The following is a 19,360-nucleotide window of genomic DNA, read 5'->3' on the forward strand; positions in this document are numbered from 1 at the left end:
GATGCAGAGTCTAAGGACGAGCCGGGGTTCGGCAACAGAGTATCAGAATACCAAAGTACAGGATCAGAGTTCAGAAGAATAGTCAGGCAAACAGAAGGTCATAACAGATAAACACAATTCCTAGTCTAAGGTGTGAGATCCTTAGCCGTCAACACCTAGGAAAGTGTCTAAATAATTACAGCTAATGTCACAGAACGCACAGGGTCTGAGTGCTACCACGTAGTGATCGCAACGCCAGACACCGGAGGAATGATCAGGATCCAGTATATATACACAAGCACTCTCCAGCACCTCCCTAAGTGCTGGACAAATGAGAAGAAGCAGAGTTGTCAGCTGACCAGTGGTGCTCAACAGAGCTCGAATATTCGAGTAGCTCGAATATTCAAGCTCTTTTTCAGCTATTCGAGCTCGGTATTCGAGCTCCGAATAGCTGCAGCTATTCGAATGGGCTATTCGAGTAAACTCGAATAGCCCATTCACTATTCGCGCTATTCGAGCAAACAGCACTATTCGAGCTCGAATACCGAGCTCGAATAGCGTCATAGCCCAGATTGATGTCCTTAGAGCCAATCAGAGGGCTCCCAGGCCCTCTGACGGCAGCCAATCACAGAGGGGGACCCTGGCCAGCCCCTACCCTATAAATAGCGGCCGCCATTTTAGGTTTTTCCGTCCTTGCCTGACTTTGTACAGAGAGAGAGTTGCTCCTTTGTGCTTTGGCTTAGCAAGTGCTTTATTGTGGTCAATCACCTAGCGTTTTTGCTCACATACACCTCCTATATACACACCTATATTGTTGTTAGTTAGATAGACATTGTATTTTAGTTAGTAGCTTGTGTGTTACTAGAGACAGCCAGCTGCTGCAGGCAAGCTTACAGCTTTAGGCCTCAGGGCCTTGCCTGTGTGGGCAGCTGTCCTCCTGTCCTCTGTTAGTTTATTTCTCATCTTATCTATACCAGTGTTTCTGCTGTCCTTTACTACTGAGTGATTGTATTTTGTAGTTATACTGTAATTGTACTAGGACACTCACTGTCACTGTTTGTTCATAGCTCCTGCGTGTGTGCGTGCACAGTACACACTCTATTTCCTTCTGATTACTACTGATGATTGTAATTTCTAGTTGTACTTACTGTTACTACTTACTACTAGGGACACTCAGTCACTGTTCATAGGCTAGCTCCTGCGTGTGTGTGTGCGTGCACTGTCTGTACAGTACACACACTCTATTTCCTTCTGATTACTACTGATTATTGTAATGTCTAGTTGTACTTACTTACTGACTGTTACTACTTACTGTACTAGGGACACTCAGTCACTGTGTTCATAGGCTAGCTCCTGCGTGTGTGTGTGTGCGTGCGTGCACTCACTGTCTGTAGTGTACACACACTATGGGCCTGATTCACAAAGCAGTGCAAACTTTTTCGCGGACTTTTGCGCACGCAATTTGCCGCGATTCGCGCGCGGACTTTTGCACGTGCAATTTTGCCGCAAATCGCGGCAAATTGCGCGTGCAAAAGTCCGCGATCGCGCGAGGAAAAGTCCGCGAAAAAGTTTGCACCGCTTTGTGAATCAGGCCCTATATTTCCTTGTGATTACTACTGATTACTGTAATTTCTAGTTGTACTTACTACTTACTGTTACTACTTACTGTACTAGGGACACTCAGTCACTGTTCATAGGCTAGCTCCTGCGTGTGTGTGTGCGTGCACTCACTGTCTGTAGTGTACACACACTCTATTTCCTTCTACTGAATCTGATTACAACTGATTATTGTATTTTCTAGTTAGTGTACTATTGGAAACACTCACTGTGTTCACTGTTCACACTTACTGATTACCAATACCGATTATTGTATTTTGTATTTGTACTGTACTAATCACTTAGCGATCTAATCACTTAGTGATTAGTGTCACCTCACCCACCAACCCACTCCATTAAAGTACCCCACTTTTTCACCCGCCCTTTTAAAAAACTTTTGTGTTTACGCCCAAAACATCTAAGATGTCTGGAAGTGGCAGCCAGCGCGGTTTGGGCAAGGGGAAGGGCAGCAAGGGAATCAGGAGGAGAGGGAGCAGCATTGTGGCAAGCCGCGCCACCATGCACAGTTTCGCAGCAGCAGCAGCTGCGTCAGTGGCCAACATTCCTCCTATAGCCACTGGCCGTGGACGCCTTGGGCGCCCAGCAGGAGCATCTGCAACTCACGCTGCAGAGACACAGCAGCAGCAGCGTGTAGCACCTGCTCCTATTTTCCTCCAGCCGGGTCGGAAACGTCCCATTGAGGAAAAGGATGCAGCCACTGTGGTGCAACTGATGACGGAGGATGAGCAGCCCGCCATCAGCTCTGCATCCGAGGCCTCCACCCTCACCACCACCCCTGTTCGCAGCAGCCGCCCAGCAGGGCCTGGGGAGGAGGCCAGTTCACCGTCAGTCGCCGACCTGTCACTCAGCAGTCTTTTGACCCCAGGCACCATCAGGGTATTGTCTGCTGTTGTTGGCGATTTTGAGGAGGAGATGCTGATGGGCACTTTGGGGGAGGAGGGATTGGACAGCAAGACTGTGGCGACAGTCAAGCAGCCCATCCATGCATCAGGAGAGGAGTTTGGGGGGGTCATCATCCCAGCAGGACATGTTTCAGGAGGGGGAGGATGATGATGACACGGTGACAGACAAAGACTGGGTGCCACCAGCTCCAGGGGATGTCGTCATCAGCAGCTCTGAGGAGGAGGAGGAGGATGTGCTTGTGGGCCTTGCAAGGAGGCGCATCATTGCAAGCATTGGCAGCAGTAGGCAGGTCCCACAGCCTGCTGGTGTCTCAGGCTCAGCAGCAGCAGCAGCATCTGCCAGTACCACCACCAGCCGCACCCAAGCCCCCCCCCCCCCCCCAACCACCACAGGGAGACAGGCAGCAGCGGCTCCAGGCCGTAGGGGGTTGTTTTTGTCACCAATCTGGCGGTTTTCACCATGCCCACAGTGTACAGCAAGTACGCCACTTGCAACCACTGTCAGCGGAAGTTGAGCAGAGGTGCAGACCCCTTAAAGTTCAGCACCAGCTCGCTCATCAACCACCTTGCTGCTAAACATTTCCACCAGCATGAGGAGTTCCAGAGGCTGAAGGCATCTGGTGCTGGCAGTGGCACCACACCCATCACTGCACAGCCTTCAGCAGCAGCAACAGCAGCCACCCGCCCTCCTGCTCCTCCAGCAGCACCAGCAGGAGTGCGGAAACGCACTGCTCCTCCCTCCTCTGCAACTCCTGCCACCGACACTGAGGCCTGTTCTGGCAGCCAGTCCTCAGTGGCCTCCTCTGCTGTGTCCGCTGATTCCCGTGCTAGCAAAAGGCCACGCCAGAGCCTTTTGAGCGAGTCCTTCCAGGGGGTGGTTAGGGCTCTGCCTCCCAGCAGCCGTCACGTGCGGCAGCTGAACGGCTTGCTGGCACGGGCCATGTGCTCCCAACTCCTGCCTTACACGCTCGTGCAGGAGGGGAGCGACATGCGTGCGCTGCTTGTTTGTGCAGCCCCAGACTGGCAGCTCCCCAGCAGACACTTTTTCGCCCGCAAGGCCATTCCTGCACTGCACCGCTTTGTGATGGCCAATGTGGAGCGAGGGCTGGAGCACGCGGTTGGTGAAAGGGTCCACGTCACCATGGACTCCTGGAGCAGCCGCTTCGGGACAGGCCGCTACCTGTCCTTCACTGTCCACTGGGTCAGCTTGGTGGAAGGGGATGAGGATGGGAGAGCAGCAGCGGGCACAGCAGCAGCAGCAACACAGTGGGTGGTGCCACCCCGCAGGGTCAGGGGAACTGCAGCAGGTTCCTCCGATCCTCTGCCATCCTCCGGAACACCTGGCCAAACCCCCCGCCTCAGCAGCAGCGTGAAGGCCCGCCACTGCCAAGCGCTGCTGCAGTTGGTCAGCCTTGGGAAGACCAAACTGACGGCAACCCATGTGTTGGCCAAACTCCAGGAGCAGGAGAGGATTTGGCTGACCCCCAGAGGCCTCAGAGTCGGAGAGGTGGTGGCCGACAATGGGGCCAATCTGGTTGCCGCAATTGACAGGGGAAACCTGACCCACATCCCCTGTCTTGCCCACGTGCTGAACCTGGTGGTGCAGAAGTTCTTGCGCACCTACCAGGGGATGGGCGAACTGCTGGAAACGGCAAGGAACGTTGTGCGTCACTTCCGGCGCTCGGCTGCAGCCTGTGCGAGCCTGGAAGACGTGCAAAAGGAGCTGGAGCTGCCACGCCATCGGCTGATCCTTGACGTTCCGACTCGCTGGAACTCCACCCTGGCGATGTTGGAGCGTCTGGTTGAACAGAAGCACGCTGTCAACCAGTACCTTGCCCTGGCCACTGTTTCCGCCGCTCAGAGAAGGGACAAGACCAGCAACATCCCGTCCATCGTCCCCGATGATGACTGGAGGCACATGCAGCAGGTGTGCTTAGTGCTGGCTCCCATTCTGCAGGCCACTAACATGGTGAGCAGGGACCATGCTATGGTCTGCGAGTGGGTGCCCCTGGTTTGTCTGCTGAACAGGGCCCTCGATGCTTTGCTGGAACAGGGAGCGGCAGCCTTGGACCAGCAGGAGCGGCATGCAGCTGCACAGTCCACCTCTGAGGGGGAGGAGGAGGACGACTTGGTGGAGGTCCCTGACCTTGCTGCTGATGAGGGGGATCAGCACAGCACAGCTGAGTTGGTGCGGGGGTGGAGAGAGGATGAGGCTGAGGAGGCAGAGGAGGAGGATGAGGACAGCACTGCCGTTGATGTGCCAGCACACGTGGCCCGCCTCTTCCCAATGGCAGCGCACATGCTGACGTGCCTGCGCAGGGACCCCAGGGTGATCCAGATGAAGCAGAGGGAGGACATCTGGATCAGCATGATGTTGGACCCACGCCTCAAGGGGAAGTTGAGCCAGTTCCTGCCGCCTGCAGGAGGAGACCCAGCGCAACAAATAAGGAGCTTGCAGCAGGCCCTTGTTGAGCGCTTGGAGGAAGCCTTCCCCCAGCCTTCCACCCCCACTGTCCAGCCAGCACAGAGGCAGCAGCAGGTGCCTGCATCCAGCAGCAAGCGCCCCACAGACCTGCTGTCTCTCAGCAACGAGCTCTACAGGACTGTAGAGGCTCCGGCAGCAGTGACTAGAGAGGAGGTGCATGCAGCAGCATCCTCCTCCGGTCACAGCCAGCGCCTGACCCGCATGGTGGCTGACTACATGGGGTCCTACAGCGGGCTTGACAGCGATGCCCCTGTTGATCCCATGGAGTATTGGGTCAAGCGCCTGGAGATCTGGAGCGAGCTGGCGCAGTACGCCCTGGAAGTGCTGTCCTGTCCCCCTTCCAGCGTGCTGTCCGAGCGCTGCTTCAGTGCAGCTGGTGGCGTGGTCACCGAGAAACGCTCACGTCTGTCTCACAAGTCTGTGGACAGACTGACGTTTCTCAAGATGAACCAGGCGTGGGTGGAAGGTGAGTTCCTGGCCCCTGTTGTCGGCGAGAGGGGGACATGAACTGGCTACCGGAAGAACCATCGTTAATGTGCCTTACCACCCTTTACCACCTCCTGGCTCCTGCTCACTAAGCCAGCCTGGTTCACTTTGACTATTACGTCGCCTGCAGCCACACATTTTACACCTACAGTGGGCTGCTGTGTACTGCCCTTCTGCTGTCTGTCTGTGTTTCCCACTGCCAGGGTACACAGATTTACCTTCTGCTGCCACTCTGCCACCAGCTATTACGTCAAACAATAGCTGATCACATTACTCCTCCATTCCTCCTGCTGCTGCTGTCTGTCTGTGTTTACCACTGCGAGGGTACACAGATTTACCTTCTGCTGCCACTCTGCCACCAGCTATTACGTCAAACAATAGCTATATCTGTGTAATTTGTTGTAAAAACAAAACAAAAAAAACATTAAAAAAAAAAAAGGTTTAATTTTTCTGAGGTGCCCGGGTTGAAAACTGTGTTGTCCCAGTTGTGTATTGGACACGATGTGGGCTGCACGACCGCTGTCTGGGACCTCCTGCCTGCTGTGTTTATTTACAGCCCTGGTATCACCGCTAGGTACCAGGGCTATTATGTCACGCTGCCTGCCTCATTGACTGTCTGCTGCCACACACTCATCCTCCTCCTCCTGCTGCTGAATTTACCTCCTGCTGTCTGTGTGTTTCCACTGCCAGGGAGCACATACAATGGCGCTTCCAACATGCGTGCGCCACCAGCTATTTGTTACGCTCAAAAATAGTTGCATTTCTTTAAAAAAACAAAAAATATATATATACTTTTTATTAATACTGTGTGATATTATTTTTAGAGGTGTCCGGGTTGAAAACTGTGTTGTCCCAGTTGTGTATTGGACATGATGTGGGCTTCACGACTGCTGTCTGGAACCTCATGCTGTGTATTTACGGCCTGGTACCACCGCTAGGTACCACACAGCCTATTATGTCTCGCTGCCTGCCTCATTGACTGCCTGCTGCCACACAATCATCCTCCTCCTCCTGCTGCTTCTGAATTTACCTCCTGCTGTCTGTGTGTTTCCACTGCCAGGGAGCACATACAATGGCGCTTCCAACATGCGTGCGGCACCAGCTATTTATTACGCTCAAAAATAGCTGCATTTCTTTTAAAAAAAAATATAAAAGAGAAATAAGTGAAGAAGAAGAAGACGATATAGAAGAAGAAGAAGAAGACGATATAGAAGAAGAAGAAGAAGAAGATATAGAAAAAGAAGAAGATATAGAAAAAGAAGAAGATATAGAAGAAGAAGAAGAAGAAGAAGAAGATATAGAAGAAGAAGAAGAAGAAGAAGAAGATATAGAAGAAGAAGAAGATATAGAAGAAGAAGAAGAAGAAGAAGATATAGAAGAAGAAGAAGAAGAAGAAGATATAGAAGAAGAAGAAGATATAGAAGAAGAAGAAGAAGAAGATATAGAAGAAGAAGAAGAAGAAGAAGATATAGAAGAAGAAGAAGATATAGAAGAAGAAGAAGATATAGAAGAAGAAGAAGATATAGAAGAAGAAGAAGAAGAAGAAGAAGAAGAAGAAGAAGAAGAAGATATAGAAGAAGAAGAAGAAGAAGATATAGAAGAAGAAGAAGAAGAAGAAGAAGAAGAAGATATAGAAGAAGAAGATATAGAAGAAGAAGATATAGAAGAAGAAGAAGAAGAAGAAGAAGAAGAAGAAGAAGAAGAAGAAGAAGAAGAAGAAGAAGAAGAAGAAGAAGAAGAAGAAGAAGAAGAAGAAGAAGAAGAAGAAGAAGAAGAAGAAGAAGAAGAAGAAGAAGAAGAAGAAGAAGAAGAAGAAGAAGAAGAAGAAGAAGAAGAAGAAGAAGAAGAAGAAGAAGAAGAAGAAGAAGAAGAAGTATATACAGCAGGGCTGTGGAGTCGGTCCAAAAATCCACCGACTCCGACTCCTCAGTTTAGGATTCCACCGACTCCGACTCCTCGACTCCAACTCCTCTAATTTGCATATTACAATTTTGTTGATTAAAAGTATGTAACATGAAATTTGTCTCTTAACTGCCAACGCTTAGGAATTTTACAAGACAACTGAAGTGAGAAGGATATGTAGACTACTATATTTATTCCCTTTAGACTAAAACTAGTCCTTGGTAAGAGTACTTGTAAAAGGTACAAACCGGAACAAAGAACATCTATCAGGCTCTAGGCAATGTAAGTGTGGGTACATGTAAGAATGATGTGCAGGTACTCTGCAGGGGAATGAGGAGATTCTTCCTCTATTACACATTCTTCATGCACAATCTGAACAAGGTTTATGGGTGACAGACAAGACCTCTGTGTTCAATGTGCACAGCATTCTCAGTGGATTCCCTGCAGCTCTGTGGGGAGTGCATATGTAGAGTATAGTACTACTGTGTAACAATGTAAACCTGAGACAGATGAAATTAAAGTTTTATACATACCTGGGGCTTCCTCCAGCCGCCTTCAGGATAATCAGTCCCTCGTTGTCCTCCTCCAACACCTAGATCTTCTGCTATGAGTCCAGGTACTTGAGCCAGTCGGGCGTAGTGCGCATGCACACACTCCGCCTCCAGGAGCATACTACACCTGTGCAGCACTATTGCGCAGGTGCAGAATGTTCCTGGCTGTGGGAGCGGCATGCGGCCGGACAGCACTGACTGGCTGAATTACCAGGACTCATAGCAGAAGATCTGGGTGGTGGAGGACAGCAAGGGACTGATTAGCCTGAAGGGGGCTGGAGGAAGCCCCAGGTATGTATAAAACTTTACTTTTCATCCGTCTCAGGTACCCTTTAATTTGTAGTCACCAAACCAAATTTTAACAACATATCAAATTATTTGATTTCATCAGCAAAGGGAGTGCATACATTTGCATAAATCAGCATCAGTGCAGAATTATTTCCATCTCATTGACCATCTCTATTAGTGACACAGCTACACATCAGGCTTTATTCTTACAGCATAGATTTATTTAGTATATATAAGAGATTCCTGTGTACACATCATATATACAGTCACAATCAGATATGTATATTTGACCTTAAAAATACCGGGACTGCTTTATTGAAGCAGCACAAGTAACTAATTTTGATTGGTTTATTTCATTTTTGTGGACTAAGCACAGCTATTACTGTATATATACTGTATATATACACATTATTTTAATGACTATTATCTGAGAAATAGAACATTTTATCATATTTTCTATTTTAATTACAGTTACAAATTCATTAGGAGTCGGAGTCGGTGCATTTTTTCCTGACTCCGACTCCGACTCCAGGCACCCAAAATTGCCCGACTCCACAGCCCTGATATACAGTACTGAACAAAATTTTGGACACAACTTCTCTTTCCACCTTTTTTTTTTTTTAAAAGAACATCCCCACATAATCACTTGCTGTTGTTACTTGGAAAAAAAGATGTTTCTTGCATCATTCACCCTCAAAACAAGTGTTGGAAGCTATTTAAGGCCAATTCGAATAGTCAGCTCGAATAATGAGCTCGAATACCGACTCGAATAGTGAGCTCGAAGTCCGAGGTCGAATTGAATAGTAAAAAATATTCGACTCGAATATTCGACCGAACGCGAATAATTTACTATTCGAATTCGACCAAACTCGAATTATAAAAAGGGGTATCCGAGCACCATTACAGCTGACTAGCTTGGTCAGCTGACCCTTTTCTGGCTGCCATATAAGTTCTGCCTCTCCGCGCGCACGCACGTCATTCTGAACCTAGGTGGACTATCAGTCCCAGCCACACCAGTACTGCTTTGTAATGTCTCCACTGACCTATGCGCGGGGTTGGTCGCACCGCTATCAGCACAGGCGGCGGCCTCCCCGCGCTGGGTCAAAGTGTCAGCAACAGGGCCCTGCGCGCTAACCTCCACGTCAGACGCGCCGGTTTCTCCGCGCTCCGCCATGCCCTCCATGGAAACAGCCGCCTCATGCTGAGTAGAGGCGGCTGTTTTTCCGCATTTCCTCACAGCAACTACATTTTTTCCTGAGGAAAATAAACTGCAGCCATTCTTACACTGTTGATGACAGGGTTCCCAAACTTGACACAGTTGGCCACTGGGTGACTGGGATTAATATTCAGAAATGTGGGTGGAGCCAACAACAGAAAATCACATTTCACCTATTGTTTTTCAAGGTGAATATTTACATTGCTACCATTCTTATACTGTTAATGGCAGAGGCCTCTTACCTGATAGGTGACTAGGGTCCAAATTTACTAAACGGGGTGGAACCACAAACAGCCAATCAGATTTGTTAGATTGATTTCAACCATTCTGTTATTGGCAGGGTTCTCAAACGTGACACAGTTGGTCAATGGATGACTGGGATTAATATTCAGGAAAGTGGGTGGAACCTACAACAGCCAATCAAAATTCACCTATTGATTTTCAAAGGAAATATTGAAACTGCTGCCACTCTTACACTAATAATGGCAGAGGCCTCAAACTGGCTACAGTCGGTCATGAAGTGGCTGGGGTTCAAATCCACTAAAGCGGTGGAGCCACAAACAGCAAATCAGATTACTTTACTGGATAAACTGCTTCCACTCACACAATTTTGATGGCAGAAACCCAAAAGCTTAAAACTTGGTCACTGGATGACTGGGATTAATATTCAGAAAAGTGGGTGGAGCCTAAAAAAAATCAATTCACCTGTTGATCGAGGGGAATATTTAAATTGCTGCCATTCTTGCACTGTTAATGTGCCATTAGCCTCAACCTGGTACAGTTGTTCATTGGGTCACTGGGGTTCAAATTCAGAAAAAGGGTAGAGCTACAAACAGCCAATCAGATTTGTTTCATCTCACTGGTAAATTACAAATTATTGATGCCAAGGACCCCAAAGCTCACAAACTTGGTCATTGAGTGACTGTGTGTCAAGGTTACAAAAAGTGGGCGGAGCCAAAACCAAATTTCACTAGGAAAATATAAACTGCGGCCATTCTTACACTGTTAATGGCAGGGTTCTCAAACTTTGCCCAGATGGTCACTGGGTGACTGAGATTAATATTATGGGAAGTGGGTTGAGCCTATAATAGCCAATCAAAATTCACCTGCTGATTTTCAAGGGGAATATTTAAATTGCTTCAATTTTTGATCTGTTAATAGCAGATGCCTCAAACCTGCTACAGTTGGTCATTGGGGTAACTGTGTTTCAAATGCTGGAGAGGGGCGGAGCCACAAACAGCCAATCTGATTTGTTTAATTTCTATGAGAATATACAAATTATTGATGACAAAGCCCCCAAAGCTCACAAACTTGGTCATTGAGTATTTGTGTGTTAGGGTTAGAAAAAGTGGCCGGAGCTAACACCAGCCAAATACATACCCGGGCAATGCCGATTCATCAGCTATTATTCATAAAAGTGGATGGAGCCTACAAAAGCTAATCAAAATGTATCTATTGATTTTCAAGGGAAATATTTCATTACTGCCATTCTTGCACTGTTAATGGCACAAGCCACAAACTGGGTACAGTTATTTATTGGGTGACTGAGGTTCAAATTTAGAAAAGGGGTGGAGACACAAACAGCCAATCAGATTTGTTTAATTTCAATGCAAATTATTGATGCCAAAGACTGCAAAGCTCACAAATTTGGTCATTGAGTATTTAAGGAATTGGCCTCAATTCACTAAGCTTAACTCCTGTCTTTAATAACTCTTCTCAGCTGTTTTACAGTTATCACCATGGTGATATAATTGTGATAACTGTAAAACAGCTCAGAAGAGTTATTAAAGACAGGAGTTAAGCTTAGTGAATTGAGCCCATTGTCTGTTACTGTTAGAAAAAGTGGGCATAGCCAACACCAGCCAAATACATACCCAGGCAATGCTGGGTCATCAGTGGGCAGAGACAAATACAAATTTCACTGGGAAAATGTAAAATGCAGCCATTCTTACACTGTTAATGGCAGGGTTCTCAAACTTTGCACAGTTGGTAACTGGGCGACTGGGATTAATATTCATAAAAGAGGGTGGAGCCTACAAAAGCCAGTCCAAATTCATTTATTGCTTTTCAAGGGGAATATTCAATTGCTGCCATTCTTGCACTGTTAGGCCTGGAACCCACTGAAATCAGCAAACGCGAAACGCAACCGCTAGCGTTTTGTCTGAGCGGTTTGCAAGCGGATTCATGCGCGTTTTCGGTCGCGTTTTGCAACATTGTATTTTTTTGCTCAGTGGTTGCGTAGCGTTTTGCGTTTCGCGTTTTTATCCTGATTGGTCCTGTGAATTATTTTTAATTTTGTTACAGTGTGCTGAACCGCAAAACGCTAGCAAAACCGCTCAGTTTAGGTTTTGCTGAGCGTTTCTGCTAGCGTTTCAATACTTTACATTGAAGCGCTAACGCTCCCAAAAGGCTGCATGTCCTGCGTTTGCGTTTCTGGGAAACGCAAACGCTCCTGTGGAAGTTGCCCCATCCATTAACATTAGCCTAGCGTTTTGGCAAAGTGCTAGCGTATCGCAGCACTGCCAAAACGCTGCCAAAAGCGCTCCTGTGGGTTCCAGCCCTTAAGGACACAAACTTAAAACCTGGTACAGTTGGTCATTGGGTGACTGGGGTTCAAATTCAGAAAAGAGGGTGGAGCCACAGCCAATCAGATTTGTTTCATTTCAATGCAAATTATTTATGCCAAACAATGCAAAGCTCACAAACTAGGTCATTGAGTAATTGTGTGTTAGGGTTAGGAAAAGTGTGCGGAGCCAACACCAGCCAAATACATACCCGGCCAACGCCGGGCAATCAGCTAATTTTTGGCTCTGCCCACTTTTTGTAACTTGGACACACAGTCACTCAATGACCAAGTTTGTGAGCTTTGGGTCCATGGCATGAATAAAAAACAAATTTGATTGGCTGTGTGGCTCCGCTCCTTTTCTGAATTTGAACCCCAGTGACCCAATGACCAACTGTACCAGGTTTGAGGCTTGCGCCATTAACCGTGCAAGAATGGCAGCAATTCTAATATTCCCCTTGAAAATCAACATATTGATTGTCTTTTTAAGACTCCATCTACTTTTCTGAATATTAACCCCAGTCACCAACTGTGCAAAGTTTGAGAATTCTGCCATTAACAGTGAAGAAGGGCTGCAGTTTACATTTTCCCAGGGAAATCTGTTTTTGACTCCACCCAGTTTTTGTAACCTTGACACACAGTCACTCAATTACCACGTTTGTGAGCTTTTGGGTTCCTGGCATCAAAATTGTGTGATTGTAAGCAGTTTATCCAACAAACAAATCTTATTGGCCGTTTGTGGCTCTGTCACTTTAGTGAAATTGAACCCCAGTCACTTAATGACCAACTGTAGCAGGTTTGAGGTCTCTGGCATTAAAGTGAACCAGAGACGAAGCACCCTTGTGTATTTTACCATGGAAATCAGTGGGAACATTAGAGAAAACATTTACCCTGCTCTCTGTTCCATCCTCACTGCTAAAATTGTCTGTTATCTAGCTGAGATAAGAATCCCGGACTGAGCATTGAGTCTGGCTTTGCTATAATGACTCAGCTATAATGATTCCTGAGCAAAGCCAGCAGGGGGCAGGCTTGGACTTGAAGACAGCAAAGAACACAGTCTCAGCTATAATTATTCTGTAGCAAAGCCAGACCGACTGCTTAGTCGGGATTCTTATCTTAGAGGTGATAACAGGCAAATTAAACAGAGAACAATGTAACAAAGAGCAGATTAGGTGTTTACTGTCATGTTCCCACTGATTTATAAGGTAAAATACAAGAGGATGCTTCATCTCTGGTTCTCTTTAACAGTGTAATGACAGCAGTTTCAATATTTCCCTTGAAAATCAATAGGCAAATTTTGATTGGCCGTTGTAGGCTGCATCTACATTTCTAAATATTAATCCCAGTCACCTAGTGACCAACTGTGTCAAGTTTGAGAACCCTGCCATTAACAGTGTGAGAATGGCTGAAGTATATATATTCCCATGTAAAAAGTTAGTTGTTTTTTGCTCCGCCCACTGGTTCTAACCTTGACATACAGTCGCTCAATGACCAAGTTTATTAGCTTTGGGGTCCTTGGCATCAATAAGTTGCATTTTTCCATTGAAATTAAACAAATCTGATTGGCTGTTTGTTGCCCACCCCCTTTTCAGAATTTAAACCCCAGTCACCCAATGACTGACTGTACCAGATTTGAGGCATCTGCCATTAACCACTTCAGGATTCTGCGTACGCTTAAGTACGCCCCTGAATCCTGAAGTGGATTCCATGGAAACGGCCGCTCTTATGAGCGGCTGTTCCATGTCAGTTCACGGAGGGTGTCTCCGTGAACACCCTGCGAGCCTCCGATCGCGGCTCGCAGGGTAAATGTAAACACACGGGGAATATCTTCCCCGCTGTTTACATACACACGTAGAGGAGATCGGCGATCCCCCGCCTCTGATTGGCCGGGGATCGCTGGCATCTGATAGGCTGAAGCCTATCCCATCAGGCGCAGGATGGATTTCCATCCTGCGCCGCTCACAGGGGGAGGGAGAGGAAGGGAAGGGGAAGGAGGCAAGAAAGCGCTGCGGAGGGGGGCTTTGAAGAGCCCCCCCCGCAAGCGCAAACAGCCGGTGGCGATCAGACCCCCCCCCCAGCAGGACATCCCCCTAGTGGGGAAAAAGGGGGGGGGGGGGGAAGTCTGATCGCCCTGGCTGCTATCTGATCGGTGCTGCGGGCTGGAGAGCCCACGCAGCACCGATCAGCAAAAAAGAACCTGGCACAGAAGTGGTTAAGAGTGTAAGAATGGCAGCAATGTAAATATTCCCCTTGAAAATCAATAGGTGAATTTTGATTGGCTGTTGTAGGCTCCATCCTCTTTCCTAAATATTAATCCCAATCATCCACTGACCAACTATGTCAAGTTTGAGAACCCTGCCAATAACAGAATGGCTGAAATCAATCTAACAAATCTGATTGGCTGTTTGTGGCTCCACCCCCTTTAGTGAATTTGGACCCCAGTCACCCAATGACTGACTGTATCAGGTTTGAGGCCTTTGCCATTAACAGTGTAAGAATGGTAGCAATGTAAATATGCCCCTTGAAAAATCAATAGGTGAATTTTGATTGGCTGTTGTATTCTCCGCCCACTTTCCTGAATATTAATCCCAGTCATCCAGTGGCCAACTATGTCAAGTTTATATAAAAACTATGGTAGGGATTACATCCATGGGACAGTTAGTGACAAGACCATACACTCTGTACAGCGCTGCTGCGTAAGATGTCAGCGCTATATAAATACTCAGGGCTGTGGAGTCGGTACAAAAATCCACCGACTCCGACTCCTCAGTTTAGGATTCCTCCGACTCCTCGACTCCGACTCCTCTAAATTGCATATTACAATCTTGTTGATTGAAAGTATGTAACGTGAAATTTGTCTCTTAACTGCCAATGCTTAGGAATTTTAAAAGACAACTGAAGTGAGAAGGATATGGAGACTGCCATATTTATTCCCTTTAGTCATAGACTAAAACTAGTCCTTGGTAAGAGTACTTGAAAAAGGTACAGACCAGAACAAAGAACATCTATCAGGCCCTAGGCAATGTAAGTGTGGGTACATGTAAGAGTGATGTGCAGGTACTCTGCAGGGGAATAAGGAGATTCTTCCTCTATTACACATTCTTCATGCACAATCTGAACCAGGTTTATGGGTGACAGACAACACCTCTGTGTTCAATGTGCACAACATTCTCAGTGGATTCCCTGCAGCTCTGTGGGGAGTGCATATGTAGAGTATAGTACTACTGTGTAACAAAGTAAACCTGAGACAGATTAAATTAAAGTTTTATACATACCTGGGGCTTCCTCCAGCCCTCTTTTGGCTAATCAGTCCCTCGCTGTCCTCCTCCACCACCTGGATCTTCTGCTATGAGTCCAGGTACTTGAGCCAGTCTGGCATAGTGCGCACATACACACTCCGCCGCCGGGAGCGTACTACACCTGTGCAGCACTATTGCGCAGGTGCAGAACGCTCCTAGCTGTGGAAGCGGCATGCGGCCGGACTGTGCTGACTGGCTGAATTACCAGGACTCATAGCAGAAGATCCAGGTGGTGGAGATGGACAGCGCGGGACTGATTAGCCTGAAGGGCCCAGGTATGTATTAAACTTTTCTTTTCATCCTTCTCAGGTACCATTTAATTCGTAGTCACCAAACCAAATTTTAACAACATATCAAATTATTTGATTTCATGAGCAATCAAATCAACTGTACTGCCGCAGTTGATTTATGTACATTTGCATAAATCAGAATCAATGCATAATTATTTCCATCTCATTGACCATCTCTATTAGTGACACGGCTACACATCAGGCTGTATACTTACAGCATAGACGTTATTTAGTATATATAAGAGATTCCTGTGTACACATCATATATACAGTCATAATCAGATGTGTATATCTGACTTTAAAAATATGGGGACTGCTTTATTGAAGCAGCACAAGTAACTAATTTTGATTGGTTTATTTCATTTTTGTGGACTAAGCACAGCTATTACTGTATGAATAAATTCTTTATAATTATTATCTGAGAAATAGAACATTTTATCATATTTTCTATTTTAAAAACAGTTTAAATTCATTAGGAGTCAGTGCATTTTTTCCCCGACTCCAGGCACCCAAAATTGCCCCGAATCCGACTCCATGAATCCGACTCCACGACTCCGACTCCACAGCCCTGTAAATACTAAAATACCTGATTAATAAAATAAACAGCCTGCCAGCACCAATCATTGGCTGACAGGCTGATTACTGGGGTCAGCTGCGCACACTGATGGGAGCTCGCCTGATGATGCATATATATGGGGGGGGGAACAAGTGAGATGCAGATATGCTGCCAATCTACATTCGGTGGTCTGAAACTGGTTAAAGGACAGCTGAAGGGAGAAGAATATAGTGGCTGCCATATTGATTTCCTTTCAAACAATACCAGTTGCCTGGCAGTCCTGTTGGTCTATTTGGCTGCAGTAGTGTCTGAATAACACCAGAAACAAGCATGCAGCTAATCTTGCCAGATCTGACAATAATTACAGAAACACCTGACTGCTGCATGCTTGTTCAGGGTCTATGGCTAAAAGTATTAGAGGCAAAGTATGAACAGGATAGCCAGGCAGCTGGCATTGTTTAACCTCCTGAGTGGTATGCCCCTGTGTCGGGCAAGAAATTCATGCTAAAAGCGGTATGCCCGACACAGTGTCGGGCATGTGTCGGGCATACAGCTCAGGAGTTTTTAAAAGGCACAGGCGTCCCCCAGTATAAATCTGTTAGGTGTAGGGGCTCCATAAAGGTTAGCTAGCAACAGATTAGATAGTATCGGTGCCCCCCACCCACCCGATTGCTCCTGATCCCCCCGTTCAGTTTCCTGCCCGCCCGTTCGCTGGCTCACCATGCTTTGCAGAGCGCTGTAGGTGGTTTTCTGACCATCCCGCCACCAGTAATACAGATCCCCCATGTTGTCCCTGAGTGTCCGTCCATCCCCTGGAGCAGCTTCTTCTTCTCGATCCTCCCTGCACTTCCAGTTGTTCTCGCTGCAGTCTCACAGCTATGACACCCTCTAGTGGTGCCTGGTGCCAATGCAGCGATCTTACCTGTGAGACTGCAGCTAGAACAACTGGAAGTGCAGGGCGGATCGAGAAGAACGTACGAACGGACACTTGGCGACAACGTGGGGGATCTGTATTACTGGCGGTGGGATGGTGACAGGCGACAAGCACGGATGGGTAAGAAAACCACCCACAGTGCTCTGCAAGGCATGGCGAGCCAACGAATGGGCAGGCAGGCCCTGTAATTTATACTGGGGGACACCTGCGCCTTGTAACGTATACTGGGGGACACCTGTGCCTTGTAACGTATACTGGGGGACACCTGTGCCTTGTAACGTATACTGGGGGACACCTGTGCCTTGTAACGTATACTGGGGGACACCTGTGCCTTGTAATGTATACTGGGGGACACCTGTGCCTTGTAATGTATACTGGGGGACACCTGTGCCTTGTAATGTATACTGGGGGACACCTGTGCCTTGTAATGTATACTGGGGGACACCTGTGCCTTGTAATGTATACTGGGGGACACCTGTGCCTTGTAATGTATACTGGGGGACACCTGTGCCTTGTAATTTATACTGGGGGACACCTGTGCCTTGTAATTTATACTGGGGGACACCTGTGCCTTGTAATTTATACTGGGGGACACCTGTGCCTTGTAATTTATACTGGGGGACACCTGTGCCTTGTAATGTTTACTGGGGGACACCTGTGCCTTGTAATGTTTACTGGGGGACACCTGTGCCTTGTAATTTATACTGGGGGACACCTGTGCCTTGTAATTTATACTGGGGGACACCTGTGCCTTGTAATTTATACTGGGGGACACCTGTGCCTTGTAATTTATACTAGAGGACACCTGTGCCTTGTAATTTATACTGGGGGACACCTGTCCCTTGTAATTTATACTGGCGGGCACCTGTGCCTTGTAATCCATACTTGGGGACTCCTGTACCTACCTAGCCTATACGGAGCGACACCTGTACCCATCTAGCCTAGACTGGGAACACCACCTGTACCTAGCTAGCCTATACTGGGGGACACCTGTACCCACCTAGTCTAGACTGGGAACACCACCTGTACCTACCTAGCCTATACTGGAGAACACCTGTACCTGGCTACCTACCTACAATGATCTGCAGGGGATTCTGAAAACAAATGGGCACTGTGCAGTGGGTGACACAGGAATGGTTATATATAAATGCACACATGGGGGTACATTTATATACTAGGGGGAGCGGCGAGGCAATGGTCACGGCCAAATCCTGAGAGATTTCATAGTGAAATTGATCGGCAATCAGCCTGCAGTGTATGGGCAGCCAAACAATCTCTCCGTACATTCATATTAGTGCAGGTTGAGCAGCTGCAGCTTGAAAGTATAAGTGATCAGAGATTTTGGGAGCAATTTTGAAATTTAGTTTAGATTTTGTGTTTCAAGCTTTTATTAACCTCCTGGGCCTAAAACCTCCTGGGCCTAGGGCTAGCTACAAGATAGCCGCTGTGCAGCGGCATCCCCCCACCCCTTCCAATCGCCCATTCCAACGATCAGAGCAAACAGGAAATCCCGTTAAGAACGGGATTTCCTGTTTGGCTTCCCCCATCGCCATGGCGACGATCGGGATGATGTCAACGACGTCGTGACGTCAGAGGGAGTCCCGATCCACCCCTCAGCGCTGCCTGGCACTGATTGGCCAGGCTGCGCACGGGGTCTGGGGGGCGGCGCGGCATGGCGGGTAGCACCGAATCAGCAGCGGCGGTGATCGGTATATTCACGCAGCTAGCAAAGTGCTAGCTGCGTGTAACGAAAAAAAATTATGCAAATCGGCCCAGCAGGGCCTGAGAAATCCTCTACGGCGGCTTACCCCGAGCTCAGCTCGGGATTATCGCCCAGAGGGTTAAACACAAAATGTATACCAGAACCCTGCTTGACACATTTTGGTAAGTTACAGGAAAAAAGGTTATGAAAATTAATTGGATCGCTTTTTGCACAGAAATCCAGCAGAAACTGAATGCTGAAGAGGTTAAGGGCCCGTTTCCACTGCATCCACACGCGTCTGCGAGACACGTGGCGGCACTTCCGGATCTGCGGTTACGCTGACAAAGCCCATGAGCTGTGCCATGCACGGCTATGGGATTCACACAGATTCTGATGGAAAAGCCGGCCGAATCGCTACCGCAAACGAGGGAACCAGAGACGAAGGCACTTGAAAAATGAAAAAAGATTTTATACATACCTGGGGCTTCCTCCAGCCCCATCAGCATGGATCGCTCCCACGCCGCTGTCCTCCGCTGCCTCTATCGCCGGTACCGGGTCCCGTCACTTCCGCCAGGCGCGGCCAGTTGGAC

At 47.6% G+C, this 19,360-nt stretch overlaps 1 protein-coding gene across 3 annotated transcripts in view; it reads right to left on the reverse strand.

Annotated features, from left to right (window-relative positions):
- LOC137543600 (class I histocompatibility antigen, F10 alpha chain-like) overlaps positions 1-19,360 on the reverse strand; it is a 281,306-nt gene that overhangs the window by 261,408 nt on the left and 538 nt on the right. The window lies entirely within an intron of this gene.

The sequence above is a fragment of the Hyperolius riggenbachi genome, unplaced genomic scaffold (genome assembly GCF_040937935.1).
Source record: "Hyperolius riggenbachi isolate aHypRig1 unplaced genomic scaffold, aHypRig1.pri scaffold_113, whole genome shotgun sequence".
NCBI classification, from domain to species: domain Eukaryota; kingdom Metazoa; phylum Chordata; class Amphibia; order Anura; family Hyperoliidae; genus Hyperolius; species Hyperolius riggenbachi.